Source organism: Rousettus aegyptiacus, unplaced genomic scaffold (assembly GCF_014176215.1).
Source record: "Rousettus aegyptiacus isolate mRouAeg1 unplaced genomic scaffold, mRouAeg1.p scaffold_m13_p_8, whole genome shotgun sequence".
Lineage (NCBI taxonomy): Eukaryota > Metazoa > Chordata > Mammalia > Chiroptera > Pteropodidae > Rousettus > Rousettus aegyptiacus.
In genome coordinates, this window is record NW_023416311.1 from 4,575,072 (window position 1) to 4,593,714 (window position 18,643).

At 49.0% G+C, this 18,643-nt stretch overlaps 1 long non-coding RNA gene across 1 annotated transcript; it reads left to right on the forward strand.

Annotated features, from left to right (window-relative positions):
- The first annotated feature begins 8,900 nt into the window (after positions 1-8,900).
- LOC107516863 lies at positions 8,901-15,973 on the forward strand. The gene is made up of 3 exons (XR_004952617.1): positions 8,901-11,387; positions 11,524-11,536; positions 11,897-15,973. It is a non-coding gene; the product is annotated as an uncharacterized LOC107516863 (long non-coding RNA).
- The last annotated feature ends 2,670 nt before the right edge of the window (positions 15,974-18,643 follow it).

Sequence of the window (18,643 nt, forward strand, 5' to 3'; positions counted from 1 at the left end):
TTGACGCGGCGACCGAGTTGTTATGGGCAAACCGCCCAGGCCCCTGCGCGAGGCCTGGCCCTGGTCTGCCAACATCCAACCTTACTTCCGCTTCTCTGACTGAAGACAAAAATATGCCCTCCCTGGTGCCCACTTCCCCCTCGAGCCTCTACCCCATGTTTCTGTTCCCTTTGCAGCAAAAGTCCTCAAAAGATTCTTCTAACTCACTCTCTCTCACCTCCCCACGCCCGGTCTCCTCTTAAATCAGGGATTCGCTCCTCTGCCCTGCCCAGGCCCCACCGCTGGACCTCGCACACGCACCTCAATCGCTCTCAAGTGGCCTCTTCCTTACTAGATGCTGCAGGGACTTGGCCCTACCTCAGCGCATGGCACAGAGGCTGCTCCTTCCTCTGGGACCCCTTTCTTTCTCTGGCTTCTAGAACACGGCTGGCTCTCTGTGCTTCCCGCTACCTCCTCCCAGGTCCTGCTTCTCGGACGCCGTGGGGGGGACACCTCCTTTCCTTGTCTGGATCGCCCTCTCTCCCATCTCTCCCCGGTTTTCAGCGTTGGCTTTTCCCGGGCCTTAGTGCTGTGACTTCTTGTCTCCGCCATCCAGATGACGGGCTTTAAAAAGGACTATAGGCAGCGAATGCACGAATTTACACCTCCAGCCTGTTCTCCCCCGACTGGATCCCAAAGTCATGCAAACAAACACGTCCAGTCATTCACGCGGCTCCTCTTGGATGTCTACTGGGCATCTCCGTCCACGGTGGTGGCGGATGGGGGCTTTACCCCACTTGCAAGCGAACAAGTTATCCTGCCATGGTTTCATGGATGCGGGCCGGAGACAAGAGACCCCTGGGTCAGAGACAAAGACTTGATTACTCACTGCACAGCAAGCAGCAGGACCTTCACGTCTGCGTCAGCTCCTCCTGCCCCGGCCCATGGGGGTGATGCAGAGGGGACCCAGGTAGACACCATGCACACGGCTGAGAAAACCCCCAGGTGCTCTAATGGGCTGCAAGCAAATCTGTTCGACCTTCGCACCAGGGAGAGGCACTCTCTTTATCCACCTGGACGGCAGACACACCCGCCCCAGTGGAAGGGTACCTCTGTTTTCCAACGATGCTCCTTATTCAAACACCCTTGGAAAGCTGTCCAGAACAGAGAGCCACGAGGGTGTTCTCAGAAACACCAGAGAAACTGTGTCCTGAACGGAACTCTCGATCTTCCTCCCAAAACCTGCTCTACCCAAAGCTTCCCTGTCGCAAGACCTCTGCGCCCCACTCTCCCCAGCCCCCCCATAGCGCTGCGTCCGCTGCATTAGCACACCTGTTGGCTCCACCCCCGCTGCCACCACCTAGGCCCAGGCCCCCATCGTCCCCCACCCCTTGATGTATGCGGGAGCCTCCTGACTGGTAGCTGGCTTCTAACCCCACTCTATTCTCTGCAGAGCGGCCGGAGCACCCGACGAAACTGAAGTGGGATTCTGTCATTCACGTCTCTACTCAGCACCCCCAGGAGGTCCCCACTTCTCTTAGACGTAAAGCCCACATCCATGGGGGAGTCTGCGAGGCCGGTCACCATCCAGCCCTCGTGGCCTCTCTCACTTCACGCTCCCCTACCCCCTTTCCTCCGGCTCCCCCCATTGCTCTGGCTTCTTCGTCTGCTCCGAGGCACACCTGGCAGGCCCACCTCACGGCACTGCTCTGGCGACTCACCTGTCTGGGATGCTGCTCTTCACCTGGGTTTCTGCGTCTCTTTCTTGCCCACCCCATTCAAGCCTGTGCGCAAAGGTCGCCTTCTCCTTGAGGCCTTTCCAGGCTGTTCCGACGGAAGCGCAGTGCCCCGGCCAACACTCCCGACCCCCTGGCTGTGTCCCGTTGTTCTCTATAGCCCTTATTATCTTTCACATATAAATCACTTATCACGGGTTTTTTGTTTTTCGCCTTTAGGATCCCACTAGATTATAAGCTCTGAAGACAGGTTTTGTCTGTTTCATTCACTACTCAACCCCCAACATGCGCGGCACACAGTAGGTGTTCAATTAATATTTGTTGGAACAGCAGATGAATTGGTCTCTCAATCACAGTCCAAAAACATCCCTGCAAAGGGTGTCGATTATCCTGACTTGAGCTGGGTGCTCGGCCGGGACCCGTCGGCCGTAGGTGCAGGAAGAGGGTCCCGTAAGAACACGGAGAACCCACGTCACCCAGGCAAGGAGGGGGCCATTCACGGGACGAGCGGGGAGGTGAGCCGTGCCGCCGATGTCACGTGCAGCCGCGTGGCGGCTGAGGGCGAGGCTCTGGACCCACGCCGCCCCGTCTGGATCCTGAGTCTGCTTCCTTCTGACACCGAGGTTGTGGCAAGTTGTGTGACACCCTCGTTTCTTCCGGGAAGACGTCTCATCCGTCTCCTGGGATCGTCTTGACATTTAACCCCGTTTAACGTGAAGCGCTACGTGACAAGCATGTGGTAACACCAATTATAACAACTGAAAACTATGAAAAAATAATGAAACCTTGATAAAATAAATACACGTGTTTCTGAAGAAATCTGTCCTCCTTCCTTTCCCCTATCGAGCAGAAATAGAAAGAAAAAATAAGTGAGGATATGGAGAAATTGCACAAGCCTACCTAAAAACTCAATTTAATAGATAGACACAGAAACGTGCTGGCCTTAATGGAAAGTAAATATTGTTTCCTAATATTTATGTTATCTGTCATATACCTGGATGTAAAGAAAGCCTCCACGAATGAAATAAAAGAACTTTTCCTTAAGCCAAATTCTTTGAGAATGATCCAATAACACCAGAAATATATATATATATTTTACAGCTTAATAACTGACAAACATAACCCCAGATAACAAAATTCGATCTTTTTTTTTTTATAAAAAGCAATAAACAAGAGAACATCTATAACAGAATTTACAGAATACAGCAAAAGCTGTTGTCAGAGGAAAATTAATAGACTTCGGTGCCTTCATTACAGAGAATAAGGAATACAACAATAAGGGAACTTGGTACAAACACCAGGAGATTAGAATAAGAACAAAATAAACTAAAATAAATTCTGAATCGAAAATTAATAGTGATAGAATCTGGATGTAATGGAATAAAAGCGTAAGTAGGAGAAAGATAAACAAATTCCAAGGCTCGCTTTTGAAAATGCCAGATTAACACCACCCACAAGTCCGATCAAAGGAAAAAAACATGGTTATTTCAAAAAGAACCATTAACCAAAGGTACAGAGAGAAGAAAAATGGAAGGTATCCTATAAAAGGAAATCACCTAAATGTATGGAATTCTATGGCAATGCATTTGATAGCTGAGAGGAAATGGTTGATTTCTTGAAGAAAAAAAAAATACGAAATGACCCAAGAAAAGGTAGACAACTTGCAGAAACCAATGACCAAAAAGAGATAAAAGACTTATCATTGAAAATGTCCCCCAAACCAGAGAGGCTCATAGCAGAGGTCTATGTGATCTTATGTAAAAAAATGGATTTCTCCAATGTTATTTAAACAAACAACCCCACGTCACACACAGTGGTCCTCAGACATGACCACACGACAGAATCACCTGGTGAGTTTTTTCAAACTAATGATGTCCAGACTCCACTCACAGAAATTCTCATTCAGTCAGTCTGAGTGGGGTGTGCCCGGTATAACATCTTTTTTTAAAGATATTATTTTATTTTTTCTATTACAGTTGACATACAATATTATATTAGTTTCAGATATTCAGCATAACAATTAGACATTAACGCAACTTATGAAGGGGTCGCCCTGATAAATCCAGTCCCCATCAGACACCATACATAGTTATTACAATATTATTGACTGCATTCTCTATGCTATATTTTACATGCTCATGACTACGCCAGGTACAGCATCTTAAAATAGCTCTCCAGATAATTCTAATGTGCAGTCAGGGTTGATAACCTCTGCCATAGAACATAATGAGGAACTTTGCAATTCTTTTAAAACCTAGTTCTGATCAACACAGCACCAGAAGAGAAAAATGATACATACCTTTCGTTTATGAATAAGACAGATACTTTGCCTAAACTACTAGCATCAAATGAATGATGTGTTATGACCGAGTAGAATCTATTCCAGGAATTCAGGGTTGGTTTGATTCAGGGACATTATCAACATAACCCATCAATCACATCAATGTATCAAAGTTGAAGGTGAAAAGGTATTTGATTAAATTTGGAAGCCATCCCTAATAAATCACCAAGTAAAACATTATTAAAGAAAATCACCTAAATATTATGGAGGCTATTGAACAACACTATTCGAAATGGTGAAAACTGAAATGTTTAAATAAGTGCAGATGTTCTTGTAAATGCATTAAGATAAAAAAATTAAATAATCAGTGTAAGCCTTGGGGAAAAAAAACCTTAACCTCTCTCTTTCCTGATGGCTTGTTTGTATACTAAGGAAAACAAACTCCAGTGAGAAAATTTTAAAACAGTAATTATACTAGAATCAATGGGGTAGTTGTAAAATGACTGGCAACAATAAAATTATACAATATTAATATATTTTCTCTATACCAATAATGACTTTGCCATGGATATGGGGAGAAGTTAGAAGGAAAAAGTATGATCCCGGTGATAACAGCATCAACTACAAGATAACATAGAAAATCACTAAAGAAGAAAGGTTCAGGAATTACATGAAGAAAGCTATTTTTAAAATAATCTTCAAAAGTGAATTCAATTTTAGAAAACAAGATGCATACACATGGAAAGAAATACTGCTTTCTAGAGTGGGAAGATCGATGTAAAATGCAAATCTTACCAAAATGAATAAAATTAAGTTAAAGTTTCAGGATCGAAAAAATCAGTTTCAGAATATCGATGGTGTGGTTTTGTGGTGGAGGGAGGGAAAAAAGGAAATTGGATTAAACGAATTGCTGAGGAAATACCCTAAAATAGCCAACACATAAATAAGCCAATAAGTAAATAAATGGCAAGGATAAACTTAACTTATATCAGAATATTCCATAAAGTAGATTATAAGCAAATAAATATGGTATTACCGGGTTAACAATAGGGAAACAAAAACAGATCAATATATAACAAACGTGATATTTGATCAAGTAGGGAAATATGGTCTATTTAAACTATGTTCTTGCCCAACCGATTTTCCACTGGAAGAAAATAACATTGGACTTTTATCTTACATCATGTATAAGAAAATTCCAGATGGATTAAGTTCTTGAATGTAAATAAACCAAAACAAAACAATGAAAATTGAAGAAGAGACAGAAAAAAGAAAGAAAGAAAGGAGAAAGGAACTCTTTCAGAATGACCTGCACTAGGAGGAAGGAGAGTTGGAGGGCTTGACTTGAGAAAGGGGAGACCATTTTGAACAAATCGAGCCTTAAAAACGGGAGAGGAAAGAATGAAGCACTGATTCGTGCTTAGAGAAGGGAAAGAATCAGAGAACAGTCTAATACATATACTCGTTTTAATTCATTATCATTATTATTATTTGCTTATATGTATATATTTGCGTACGTAGACACTTTATTTTAACACACACGCTATTATCTACAGTGAGTGGTCCTTCAAAAAATTAATTATCTAGAGTTCTACAATTGCTAGGAAGAGAACAAATTGCTGATTCTTCCTACAGTCATTTATTCAGCTGGACAGAGAACGCAAGGTGTCTTTAAACTTTCTAATCGGCATGTCGAGGACAGATGAAAGAGGACTAAAAGCCGTTTGTAGAGTTTAAAGAGCACTCCTGAGCCACGTGCTTTGGGAGGGACCTCCCACATACCGAGGCATTAAAAGACGATGTTGCGATAATCTAACGCAGCGATAGCATTCTGGGTCAGAAAACAAACTGCTAACTTTTTTTTTAGGGCAAAGGAGGAGATGTGTTTTTTTTTGTAAGAAGCAAAGTGCACATGTCTTTTGTTTAAAAACCGCACATAGAATACGAAGAGTCCTGAAAATGGCCTATACCTTGACACCGGGAACGCACGTGTAAAAAGTTCGTTGAGGTCTACACTTAAGATGTGTATACGTCATCCATTTTATGTGTTTTTATCTCTATGAGAGAGGGAGAGATTTGTAATCTAACCAGATGTTCCAAGAAAATACTCCTGTATATAAGAAAAAACCTCATATGCAAATATAGCCATCATAGCATCTTTACAAAAACAAAATGTCACATGTGACCTAACTGAATACTGTCATTTAATGGTTAAGTAAATTATAGTGTGTTCGTTTATTGGAATGTTTGTGATTTATGCAACAACTAAAATATGTGTGGAGAGTTTGCAAAAAATACAGAGATAGCCTTATGTTATAAAGTTAAATTTTAAAAAACCAGGATGTAAACTCTTTATAGGTAATACACAAACAGAATTATGCTAAAATATGCATAGAAAAATGACGAGAGGGAAATACTCCAGATTTTAACAGTCCTTGCGTGATGGACCTATGGATGATTTTGTTCCCTTTTTTTTTCAAATTTTCCGCATTTATAATAAATACGTTTCATGTTCATAATTGTATCAACGCAATTAATGTTCTTACATTTACAACAGAAAAAAAAGCAAAGGTTGGACCAGGCATCAATATCGCGGTGACTAATAGCACGGGATGCTTGTAATTGCAGACTCGATGTCAGCGCCGGTTTCTTGGCTAAGAGGGCAGCCGGCCCTTCCTACGGCTAAAAGCGGTGTCCTAAGGAGATCACCATTGGCCTTGGCCTTGCAGCTCGGTTGCAGCCTCCTGACATACAATTTTGAGATGTGCCTCCTGGTCAGAAAATACTTGGCTATGTTCTACCAATTAAGGATTCCTCCTTCATCGCCAGAATAAGCTCTTTAGATAACATACTTCTGAGAATTTTCTCTGCGGCCGACACTGGATTAAAATGCCGTCCAGGACACAGTCTCCCAAGACGAATGAGACTATACCAATATACATATGTATTTTCACAGGGGGCTCCTCTGTCCCTGTGGTTCTGAGCTTCCCAGGCACCCTCTAAAATCTTCAACCACTAAGGAGAGATCCACATTACGGGAGAAGGAACTTAGAGGAATTTGGGCTCGATCTTTAAGCAAGCTTGCTAGTGAAGACATAGGCGGTGTCCGTATTAAACAACCTCATTGCAGTTACCCTTAGTTGGCCCTTTACTGAGTATTTATTGAGTACCAGACCTTGTGCTAAACTCCATTAGTTTTAAGCTTACGTTAGGGGTTGGCCAATAACTTTCATCTTGCGTGCCAGATTTGATCAGCTGGTAGAGGTGGTGCAGACTGCTCTGCTGGGAAAGATTCTGGGTCTGTATCCAGACTCCAGGAGCGGGGATGGATGGGTAACGTCTACTGTCACTGTGGAAGGGGACTGGTGGCCTGCGCGCCCTGCATTTGCCATGCCTGTTGGATGATTTCTGCCAATTCGATGACGGTCGCTTAAGCCTTGACACATGCTCTTGAAGGAACCAGGTTTCTATCCAATGAACGCCATGGGAGACGCATTAACAGAGAGGGAGAAAGAGCGTGCATGTTGACCATCTGCGATGTGCTAGACCTTCTACAGTTCTCTTGACATGTAATGAGTGATGAAAATTTCAGTTCTCCCTTCGATGTAAGCCTTGCCATCTCCTTACTACAGGTGAAGACCTAGGCTAAGAAAAGGGAACTATCTCTTCAAAGTCCCACACTCAGTCACCTTCCGTTTAACCAGCAATTCGGGCTTTAGTATGGGACCAAATAAGATAGGGTAGCGTCCCCTTCTTTTCAGAAGGTCAGAAAACTAATTCTCCTAAATTTCAAGCATGACTTTAGTTAAATGGATCTCTTCAGAGACGTATACCATCCAGCTTGCTTATCAAGAAAAATAAGGCCCGCTTTCTGCCCACCTCCAGAGTGGCCGGTGTCATTTGGTGAGGGGTTATTCACATCCCCCAAGCAGCGACGACAGAGCTTAGGGTCTTGGCTACAGATGCACACTCTACGGATGAGCCCCGGAAAATCGGACCAACCCTCTTTTCAAGTCTGGTCCAAATGTCTGGTATTATTTGGTGGATTAGTCATCACCCCATAAAATCACCTATAATTACATCTTACTAAACATCACTACGTGCCAATTCCTCTGCTGAGGGCCCCGGCTGTGCTGATGCATCGCACCCTCACACCGTCTCATGAGTTAGATACTGCAGAGGAGAGAGAGACGAGGCTTCAGAGTCGAGCAACTTAGTCAAAGTCACGTTACTAGTAAGATAGGATGACGACGCCAACCCAGGCGATCGGACCCCCAAGTTCATGGCTTAACTTTAGTGCAAACTGTTTCATCCACTTCTAGTTCTTACCAAGTTCCGACAATTTCCCTTCCTGAGTGGGTTTCCCAGAAGATTTGGGGGAAAGTAACATATTTGGGGGGTGGGGGGGGAATCCCAGGAAATGCCAGTAGTGGAGCAGGAAATTAAGTTAGGGAAAGGAAGGAAGCCAAGCAAGTTCCACTTGGAAAACTGGATTTCAATCCTGCTTGAAGAACTCTGTGAAACACCATATAAAATATGCCCTCAGGCCAAGAGTTCTGGGACCGGAGGAAGAAGCCAGTGAGCCCCCACGGGATGGTAAGGGCCCAGGGGATGTGGGTGGGGTGTCGGCAACGGTCAGAGTCTGTTTCACTTCCTTCCCCATTTTTATAGGCAACTTTATTGAGGTATAAATTATAGGCCATAATATTTTCCTGTTTTCATTGTACCATTTAACAATTTTTAGCAAATGTACTGAGTTGGGCGACCATCGTCATGATCTATTTTTAGCAGACTGCCATCGTCCCCGTAAGATCCCGGAAGCCCGGTAGCTGTCAATCCCCATCCCCATCCCCCACTCCTGGCACCCACTAACCTGCTTCCTTTCTGTCTCTATGAATTGTCTTTTTCTGGACACTTCATAGAAATGAAATCCTGCGTCGATGAGAAAGTCCCTCTCCATACGGCTCAGGTGGCAGAAAGGAAGCGAAGGAAAGGTGGGCAGGTGCCTGGCAGGTAACTTTTTGGTGTGGGAAGTGGGGACATTCTAGAGGAAGCAACTGATGGCTGCATTACAACTGGCGATGAAGAGGCACCCTTCCCACCCTGCCCTCCATGCTCGGCTTAGGGACCAGTCAGCTCCAGGACACGCCTGCTCATCTGAGCTTTCGAGTGATGTATTTTAAAGATATCATCTCAGCACAAAGGACCAGCAGACAGAAAGCTATTGGTTAAGAGGCCTTGAAGCCCATTAACTCATTAACCTTGGCATTGAAATAAACGGACCTCAGAGCCTTCTGCGTTGTTAAACACATCAGATGATTTCTGGTGGCCTTGGAGCTGAAGAGGTAAGTCCTTGGAAGTGACTGACGTACAAAGGATCTCAGTTTCTTACCTGGCTTGCGCATCCCTTCACAGTTTCTCCCCTGTCTTTGAGGAAGTTAATCAAACAGAAGGATCCTTATTGATGGAGAACAAGATCAGAACAATGGGCCAACTGGTCGACTGCAGTTTGCACCCCTGCCGAACTGCCACCTCAGGGCCTGAGACGCCCTGCCATCCCCTGTGTCTGTGGGGAACACCGGATCTGAGTCCCCGTGCCCAGGAGCATGACCGGCCTGTAACTGCCTGTAGCAGCCACTGATACACGCGAGTGGATTAGGATGCGGGGTGCGGCCCACGCCAGCTCACCCGGAGCAGACTCTGACCTTGCGGCTAAAGGTCATTTCCTGTGAGCTGCTCGCTGTGCTCTGGACCAACCCACAGAGTGTCAGACATTCAGCGTTGTCCCTTTTGAGGTCCCTGTCCTGTGCTATTTACAAACACCTCTTTTTGTCTCTGTTGCATCATGAACCGATGGAGAAATCGGCGCAGGAATAAACAGCTGGCTAATGGATCAGCTTCGTTGCCGGTAACGCTGGGCTGGGAGGCGCAGCTCAGACCCCTGGCCGCAGTGTGGCTCCCGGGTACGGAGCTGCACCGGAAGACACGCCCCATGAAAGGAGCCCTCTTTCTCCTCTGTTACTACTTCTCCGGTAATGTTAATTTGGATAGACATTTGCATCCCTCGATCTCCAGGATATAGAGCTTAAGTGACCATCGTTAAACTGGCGGGGAAAAAAAACCAGCAGAAATGGCAAATGCGTGACACATGAGCCTCTGTAATTTGGGTGGGCCTCATCTAATCAGTCGAAGGCCTGACTAGAAGAAACAGAGGGGCCTCCCCGAGCTAAAGGGAATTCTCCGGCAGACGCCCCTCAGATTGCGACTGTGCCCTCCTGAGTCCCCAGGCAGCAGGCCCACACTGAAGACTTGGACTCGCCAGACTCCATCATTCTGTGAGCCGGTTCCTTACACTCTCCTTCCGGATATACGTACGCTCATCCTTTTGGTCCCGTTTCTCTGCAGAACACTGACTAGCACAACAGGCAAGATCTTAGCGAGACGGCTGAACGATAGGAGCCCGCTGGAAAGAGGAGGAGAGGGTGAGGAGGGCCCAGAACAGGGAGAGGAGCGCGGCGGCGAAGATAGGAGGGCCCCGCCTGCCGTCTCCGGGCTCGGGTCAGCGAGGCCGCCTCTCGGGGGAGCCGTCCGGCACTCCGGAGGACCCTTGGGTCGATTCAGGGCTGCGATGGCATTTGGTTTCTGGTGGCCACTCGCTCACCGGTTTGGTCTAAATGTGTGCGGATAATAGGGCGGTCTCAGCGCCTCCTGTGGCCGTAATCTCCCCGGACCCCCATTTTAAAGTAGGGTTTCTTGACACAGTTTGCTTGTGGTTGCAGAATTCCATTATTCTGTGCTTAGGGCCACAATACCCCAAGCTGGAGAGCGGAGGAGAACTTGGTGGGGGTGGCAGGAAGAATGAAAACGAACACCCCATTGTTGCTTCGGCAGCAAAGGCTTCTGGGCCCCTCCAGGGCATGCCATCTTGCTGTTGGCTCTATTGACATTTGGGAAGGATCCTTTTTTTGTTGTGGGGGCTGCCCTGTGCCAGGTAGGGTGTTCAGAGGGTCCCTGGTCTCGGGCCACTAGATGCTGGTCGCACCAGCTTTCTCCCCGAGTTCTGATCACCTCCAGTGCCTCCAGACATCGGTAAATGTCCCCTGGGGACAAAACCGCTCTTCGCCGAGAACCATTACGTTAAAGGGAGGAACACCTACATGCCTCTCGAAGCTCAAACTGTTTATAACTGGGACGATCGGCTCATGGCAGAGGGTGCTCGAAGCCCATTTCCTGGAACTCTAATTATCCTGGGTGACAAGTTAAAGCATCTTTTTTATATATATTAAAACGAACGTGGTTATATTACAGAGTGGAAGCCCAAACTCAAGGCTGGGAAGACTTTTCGCGCCTGAGGTGGGGTAATTTGGCTACGCTCCCGGAACGCTTGGCAGGTACGCACTCACATTTCTCCGCCGCGGGGGAAGCTAATAATAGCTACCCTCTATTGAGTGCTCAGTGATGTGCCAGGAAGCCATCCCGTTGGGGCGTCTGAGCGCTCATTTGATCCTCACGGCTCTCTATTATTAGCCCCATTTTGCAGGTGAGGAGACTGAGACTCGGAGAGGTCACAACACCCTTCCTGATGCTGATGATGGCTAAATGATGACGCCGGCATGGGAACCCAAGTCTGTCTCAATAAGTCCGCCCCCCCTTCCCCCGCAGAACTTCTGGGGGAAAAATAAATCCATGCCCCAGTGGTGACCCACCGGTGGCAACCCCCGGGTGCCGCTTGGCTGGGTTGCTTCGGGAAATGGTCGGTCAGCTTGGTGGCTTTAGCTTGAGACTTGAGTCTGAGCCTGAGACCCTCCCGAGCTGCCCCCTATACCCAGAGGACATCCTGTCCTCTCAGGAACTTTTTCTTCTTCACCTTTGATTTGTGGATTCTTTCTTTCTGTTTCAGCAGTGCCACTGGCTGGCAGTGTGGACAAGCGTCTACACAGAACGTCACCTCTGCGAACCGCCGTCATCCCGATCTGCTCGCTACTTCTGTTTCTTTCAATGGACTCGCTCTTTTTTTAAAAAGGTACCTTTATTAGAAAAGGAAACTTTACAAGTCTACCCTCAAAGGGAAGACTGGTCTTCCTCGCCCCAACTGGCAAATCGCCGGAAAAATAACACTAACAAACGTGGGCCAGGTTATCACATCCTGGTTAGCCAGACAGCTGTCTTTGAGCCAAGACGAGACTGAAAGGTAAGCTTTGGAGAAGGGTCAAGGTCCTTAGCACCCAGACTTCTTCCTCCATGCAATCGAGCCTCTGGCAGAGATTCGAAGAGGGAAGAACTTTCTCTATGGATAAGTCACTGCTGTAAGTGTTCAGGTCCCTCCCTGAACACTGTGATGCTTTCACAGTGGTTTGTGCTTCTCACCTGAGGAAACGCAGGTAAGCGGATCGCTATGGACGCGATCGTTTCCCCACAGAAGTCTCAGAGATGAGGTCTTTGGAGATGCGGTCTTTACGGAGGCAACTGACTTAACATGCGGTCATCATGGCGGGCCCTCGCTTAATTTGGCTGGTGTCCTCGTGGGAAGTTCGGGCACAGGAATGTACGGAGGGACAGCCACGTGAGGACTCAGGGGGAAGAAGGCCGTCTGCAAACCAAGAAAAGAAGCCGCAAAGAAACCTGCCCTGCTGGCACCTTGACCTTGGACTTCCGGCCTCCTAACCTGGGGAAACACGTTTCTGTTGTTTAAGCCCCCGTCTGTAGTACTTTGTGGGGGCAGCCCTACTAACCGATGTGGGGGTTAACTGAGCCCCATCCTCGTTCTAACCCCCAGTTCAAATCCTGCTCCTGACACTCGTCGAGCCGTAGAACCCGGAGCGAGTGACTTTGCCTTTTGAAGGCTTTACCTTTCGTGTCTCTACAGGATGTGGCGATAACACAGTCTGCACTGTGGAACCCTTGAGTGTGAGCCATACACCTCAGGGGGCCACCAGAGTCCCTGGTGTAGGACAGGGCTCCAAACAAGAACAAAAGCAACAAAAATAAACCAAAGAAACCACCCCAAATGGTTATTACAGTTAAAATACTTCCTGGCCCCCGGCAAACTTGAAGATGTTTGTTATCTTCACAGCCAGCAAGATGACAGAGACCTCAGGAGTTTGGTGCCTCCCGAGAACAAAGGCTCCACCTCTGACCCTGAGCAGCTGGAGGTGGGTGTGGAGGAAATAAAATAACCACTCCCGTCGCCTCTTCCCCAAAGGTCCCCAGACGTTTAAAACCACCCGTGACTGTTCTGCACCCTCTGCCTCCCGCTCGACTCCTCCCTCGTCGGGACGGGTCTGCTTCCCCCGCCACCCAGGCCACCTCTCTGCGTCTGTACCCCCTCCTTACCCTCCATCCACCTCTACAGACCCCTGAGGCATCTTAACCTGGCTGCCACCGTGCGTCTGTCTCGGAGCCAGGCTTTGAACCGCGATCCGGGACACGTCCCGGGAGTGACAGAGACATCAGAAGGAGACTTTGGTTTGCCCATAATGATAATGATTCTCTCATTAATGATCCTTTCTAATCATGAATCACAGTGACGGATGCTGACGATGGAGATGGGGTGTGACGTGGAGTCCGTGCCTTCTGCGGGGATGGGGGGTTTTGACAGCCGTTTATCACATACATTATTACGTCACGTCCGTTCGGGATACGAGGGAGCCCCAAGTTACAGCCGGCGCATCGGCTGCTGCGGAGATTCGGAGAGAGACCACAGCGGCAGGAAACGAACAGGCGAGGGTGGGGGCGGGAGGCGGGAGAAGCGGGTGCGTCTGTCTTTTCCTCACGGGTCCCCTGCAGGACAGCAGCCTCGACCTTTCTCTGCTTTCCTGGAGCTCAGCGCATCCTTGGCCCCGGAGCTAGGACAGTTTGCACATTTCCTGGAGAACCACCTCAGCCAGGCTGGGGCTGCCTTGACTAAGTACCCAACCTGAGTCGCTTAAACAAAAGCCTCACCTCCAAATGCCATCACGCTGGGGGCAGGGGCGTCAACAGGTGAACTTGGGGTGTGAGATAATAGAAAATATACAGATTGGTCTCTGCCCGCCCCCGGTTCCTGGCACAGGGCTCCCGAAAACCCTTGCAAAATGCTAGCTGGAAAGGGCACTCGGAGCATCTTCTGTTCTAATGAGGCGACTCTGGGTGGGCTCCCGGATGCCACCTGGTCACCAGAAAGAGCCAGAACGCCAGGAATGTGGGGTTCGGAGAGCTTCCACGTGGGTGCACAGATCCACGTATCAGACGGTGACGCACCCCAGGCTCCATGGGGACAGAAGCTCCTGCAATCGGGGTCCTCCTAGTCCTCACCCTATGCGCCTCCTCACCCGGCTGGTGACCTGTATCCTTTAGCACATCCTTTCAGACAGGTGCACAGAGGTGCTGCCCTGAGCCCCGTGAGCCACTCTAGCAAAATAATGGAGCCTCGGCAGGGGGCCAAGGGAACCTCTGACCTGCAGCCCAGTCAGACGGAAGTTGTGGGTAATCTGAGGATCTGCCACCCCGTGACCGGCGTCCGAAGTGGGGTGGGGACGGGCCTCATGGGACCGAGCCGTTAACCTGTGGGACATGACGTTATCTCCGGGGTTGTCTGAATGGAGTTAAATTGTAGGGCGCCCAGCGGGTGCTGCAGAGTTGCTGGATGCAGGAGAACGGCCCCCTACACCTGGCGTCAGAACTTCGTGGGCGTGTGAGAGTAAAGGGGACACCCAGGAGGGCTGGGGGTTCCCTGTGCGGACGGGGATGGGGGGACGCACACATCCGGCCCGTAACGGCAGCCTGGTCCGTGTTTCCTGACATCTCCCTCCCTCTACGCCTGTCTGTCTGTGTCCAAATTTCTCCTTTGCACAAAAACACCAGTCATGTGCGCTTAGAGATCACCTTCGCCTCCTCACGTCCGCCCCTGGAACGACTCTGCTTCTGAATACAGTCTCGTTCTGAGGTCCGGGGCTTAGGACGTCAGCGCTATGAATCTGGGGACGGCACGACCCGGCCCATCACATCAGCGACACGGGGTGGGCGGGCATCTCCGCTTTCACGGCTTCTCTTGACAATCTGGACACCACACATGTTCACACATCCCTCCCCAGGAGGACAACATCCCCAGTTCCTCACACCGAGGAGACACTGTTCTCTAAGGCAACCCAACGGCCCAGAGCAATATTCTCTCCTTCCTTTCTCGTCTTCAATCTTTGATTCTCCTTGTAGCTGAACAATCCCCTCTTCCCCCCTCCCCCGCCACCCCCACGAGAAGGAGCAAAGGAAAGGAGCTGAGAGGAGAGACTAGGCGGGGGGGAGGGAATTCAAATCATTGTCTAGTTCGAAATGTGAGCCGGATACTATCAAGGGCTCGAGCCGGGAGGCTCATGGTCGCGGTTCAGAAGCTTGAGAGCTTTGGTTTAAAAATAGGTGAACTGAAATAAACACTCGCAGCTACTCACATGGCACCGAAATAGAGTGGTAATTGATCTAATGCAACTTTTGCTTTGGATAACATCGTTATTGGTGAAATCATGTCAGCGTCGCTGCTGCCAGCCGAGTCAGCAAGCACTTACGGGACGTGACTTCTAATCTGGGGACGGGACTATTTGTGGCTCATCTATGAAGACATCAGGAAATCAGCGGACACCCCGCAGCCAGTCTTCTGGACGCGCTGGTTTGGGCTCGAAATCTGACACGTGGAGGCTGAGGTGCCCTGTCTGTTCGCAGGTGGGACTCACTGCCCGGCCCCCGGGGGCGCGGCCTGTGGACTGGCCTCCACTGCCAGCGTCCTCGGGGCTTGGGGGCCCAGGTCGGCCCACACCCTGTGACTTCGTGGAGCAGGGGTGTGATGCGAGGGCCCGGCGGAGCCACGGCGACCCAGGGCTTGCTCCGGAGCGAAGCCCTGCCTGCGTTGCGGTTCTGTGCCCCCCCTGTCTCCATCTCCACCCCCAGGTCCTGATTCCTAAGGAACCCCTTCTGACCCCAGACTCCAACTCAGCAACGGCTTCCGGACGGCCCGGCCTGCCAGGGGTGTGTGGCCACAGTGTCTGGAGTCAATGCGTGTTCCCGTGTGTACCTGTCCCACCCCCGAAAGAAAGGGAGTGAGGCTGTCCCTCCATGGCCCCATGGGGCTGGCGGTGAAATTCCTTCGTGGCATTGCAAGCGGAAGAACCTTCTAAATCACTTAAGAATATAAAAATGACAGATTTTTATTCACCTGACTTGCACGAAATAAGCTATATGTGTAAAAATTATGGTTAGAATTGATGGCCGTTGCTTTATTCACCTTTTCTTTTTTTTTTTTTTTTACCCCAGTGGCGAATGAGACAGAGCGGGACTCTCAGAGCTTGGGTTCTACAGGAGGAGGAAGACGATACACAAATAAAGATACGTTATTGAGGAAGAATAGACACTAATACCCATGAAGAAAATAAAACCGGGAATGGCGGCCAGCGGCTGGCGTGTGGGAAGATGCTTTTAATCAAGTCGTCAGGGAGGCCTTATGGAGGAGGTGGTGTGGTGTTGAGCCACGAAGGACCGAGAAGAGCCAGGCTTCCACGCACGAAGCCAAAAAGCCCCGCGAGCTCCTCTCCGGAGCTGAATCTGACAGCATCATGTGCCGGCGGAGGGGACCACCGTGCTTATCTGAGCTGGCCAGCGGCACCACTGGCCACCCCTGGTGGCCGCCACGGAGGCCGATCCTCAGGTTGCCTGGGCCAGAGAGGAAAGTGATCATCGAGTCGATTCTTATCGAGTTAGATCCTTATCCGGAAATGCCGTGGAAAACGGCTTCCCTTCTCCCTCGGTTTAGGTTCTAGGTCCCCGATGGCACGGTGCCCGATGGACAGGCGCCTCCACGGTCCCTTATCGGCTCTTCGTGGATTTCTCGCTTGATTTTTTTTTGTTGTTTGCTTTTTCACTTTGTCCAATTCTCGGCAACTCAGCTAGTTTATAAAGGTCATCATGGGAACGGCGAAGATGCCTCAAGAGATGAGGTCATTTTTCGTCCCGGGAAACCCTTGACTCTTGCGCGCTGTCATTTCCGAGCCCCGTGGATGCCGATGTGGGTTTTGAAACGACGATTCTATTTTAACGTGGAGTTCTTTGCGGGGAAGAGGGCCGCTTTCCCTTCGAAAAGTCAGCTCTGCCTTCTCATCAAAGGAAGCTTTTGTGTGGCAGCCGCCTTCACTCCTATCTGGGCCAGCAGCTGCGTGTGCACACGCGAGTCCTGCTCAGCCGGAGGCGGCCGTGGACTTTATTGTAATCACCTTGTTGAAATATTTGGAACCGGCTAGCAAGAGGCTGGTTCGGTGCCGCCGGAATGTATGACAAAGACCTGAATAAATCCCCCGACATGGATTTCCTGTGAAAACCCTTCCTCGCGAAACTTTGCTGCATTGCAAAATGAAAAAGACAGGGAGGAGGAGAGAGGAAGGGGGTGGAGAAGCCCACGAGATGTATATAAATCTCTGAGGATGGTGTTTTTATTCATCACACTTACTGGTAAGACAGGGATTTTATTTGGATGGAAAAAGGATGAATCATAGCACAGAATACGGAGCTTGCTCGAAGCGTTTTCTGTCCGATCTTTCTGATCATCTGAATACGGAAGCAGAGGGAGCAGAGAATACTTTCTATCAGCCGCAGAATATTCTGAGCGGGGACAGACATTAGGGGACAGAGGGAAATCTTTTCGTGTTTGTTACCGGTGACAGTCACTGGCCTGTGAGGGGTCGATGTGAGAGGTCGCATCGAAGCCTATTTTAGTTATCCGGATTATGCCGTATGAGCTGGGCAGTGGGGAGGGCAAGAGGAAGAGGGAGGAGGGAGAAGGGAAAGGAGAGAGGGAGCGGGTGAAGAAAGAGCCCGAGGAAGAGGAGAGAGAAAATCTTGTTAATCACACAGGTGGTTTCAACCTCCGCCCCACTCACAGCCTGAAAAGAGCAGGACGTAGAAAGTCAGATCCCACCCTTTGCCTTTTGCTTCTCCTACTACGAGCTCTTTCCGACGCTGACCGCCAAGCCGATCCCTTCAACGCGACTCACTCAGCCCACGACACAGCGGTCATTCGAGAAGGAGAGAAATGAACCGAGATGGACGTACAGAGCGACCGTCCGCTTCCTCACCACCTGGGTGACGTTAAGAGAAATTGTCAGGGATGTTTTGACTCTTTGTGGTTCTTACTTTACGTAATGACTTTGGAATCTAATTGCCTCTGATGAGGCTTCTCTACTGGGGTCCTTCTAAGGGAGCGGATAGGGGTTGAGGTTTTGGAAGGGTCCAGATTTATTTCTTGTCATTCATCAAATATTTATTTGAAAACCTTCTCTGTGCCGGGCATTGTGCTGAGCTGGGAGCACATTACATAAGGAGGAGTGTGACAGTCTCTCACTGGTCTTTTCATGCAATCTCGGAGTTTCAAAGCTGAAAGGACCCTTGGAGGGTATCATCTATCAAGAATAATGGTGAGCAAACTTTCACACACGAGCAATGCTTCGGGGAGAATAAACATGGTTACTGGCCACTTTCTTTCAGTTCAAAGCGAAAATGGTTTTCTCGAGCTCCTTGGGGGAAGAGAGGCATTCCCCAAACTGAGCTTACTCACTTGAGTGAATAGAGGGCCATCGATAAAAGGGTCGGCATTGCTTTTTGGATGCGGAAATGCAAATATTTGGGTATATTC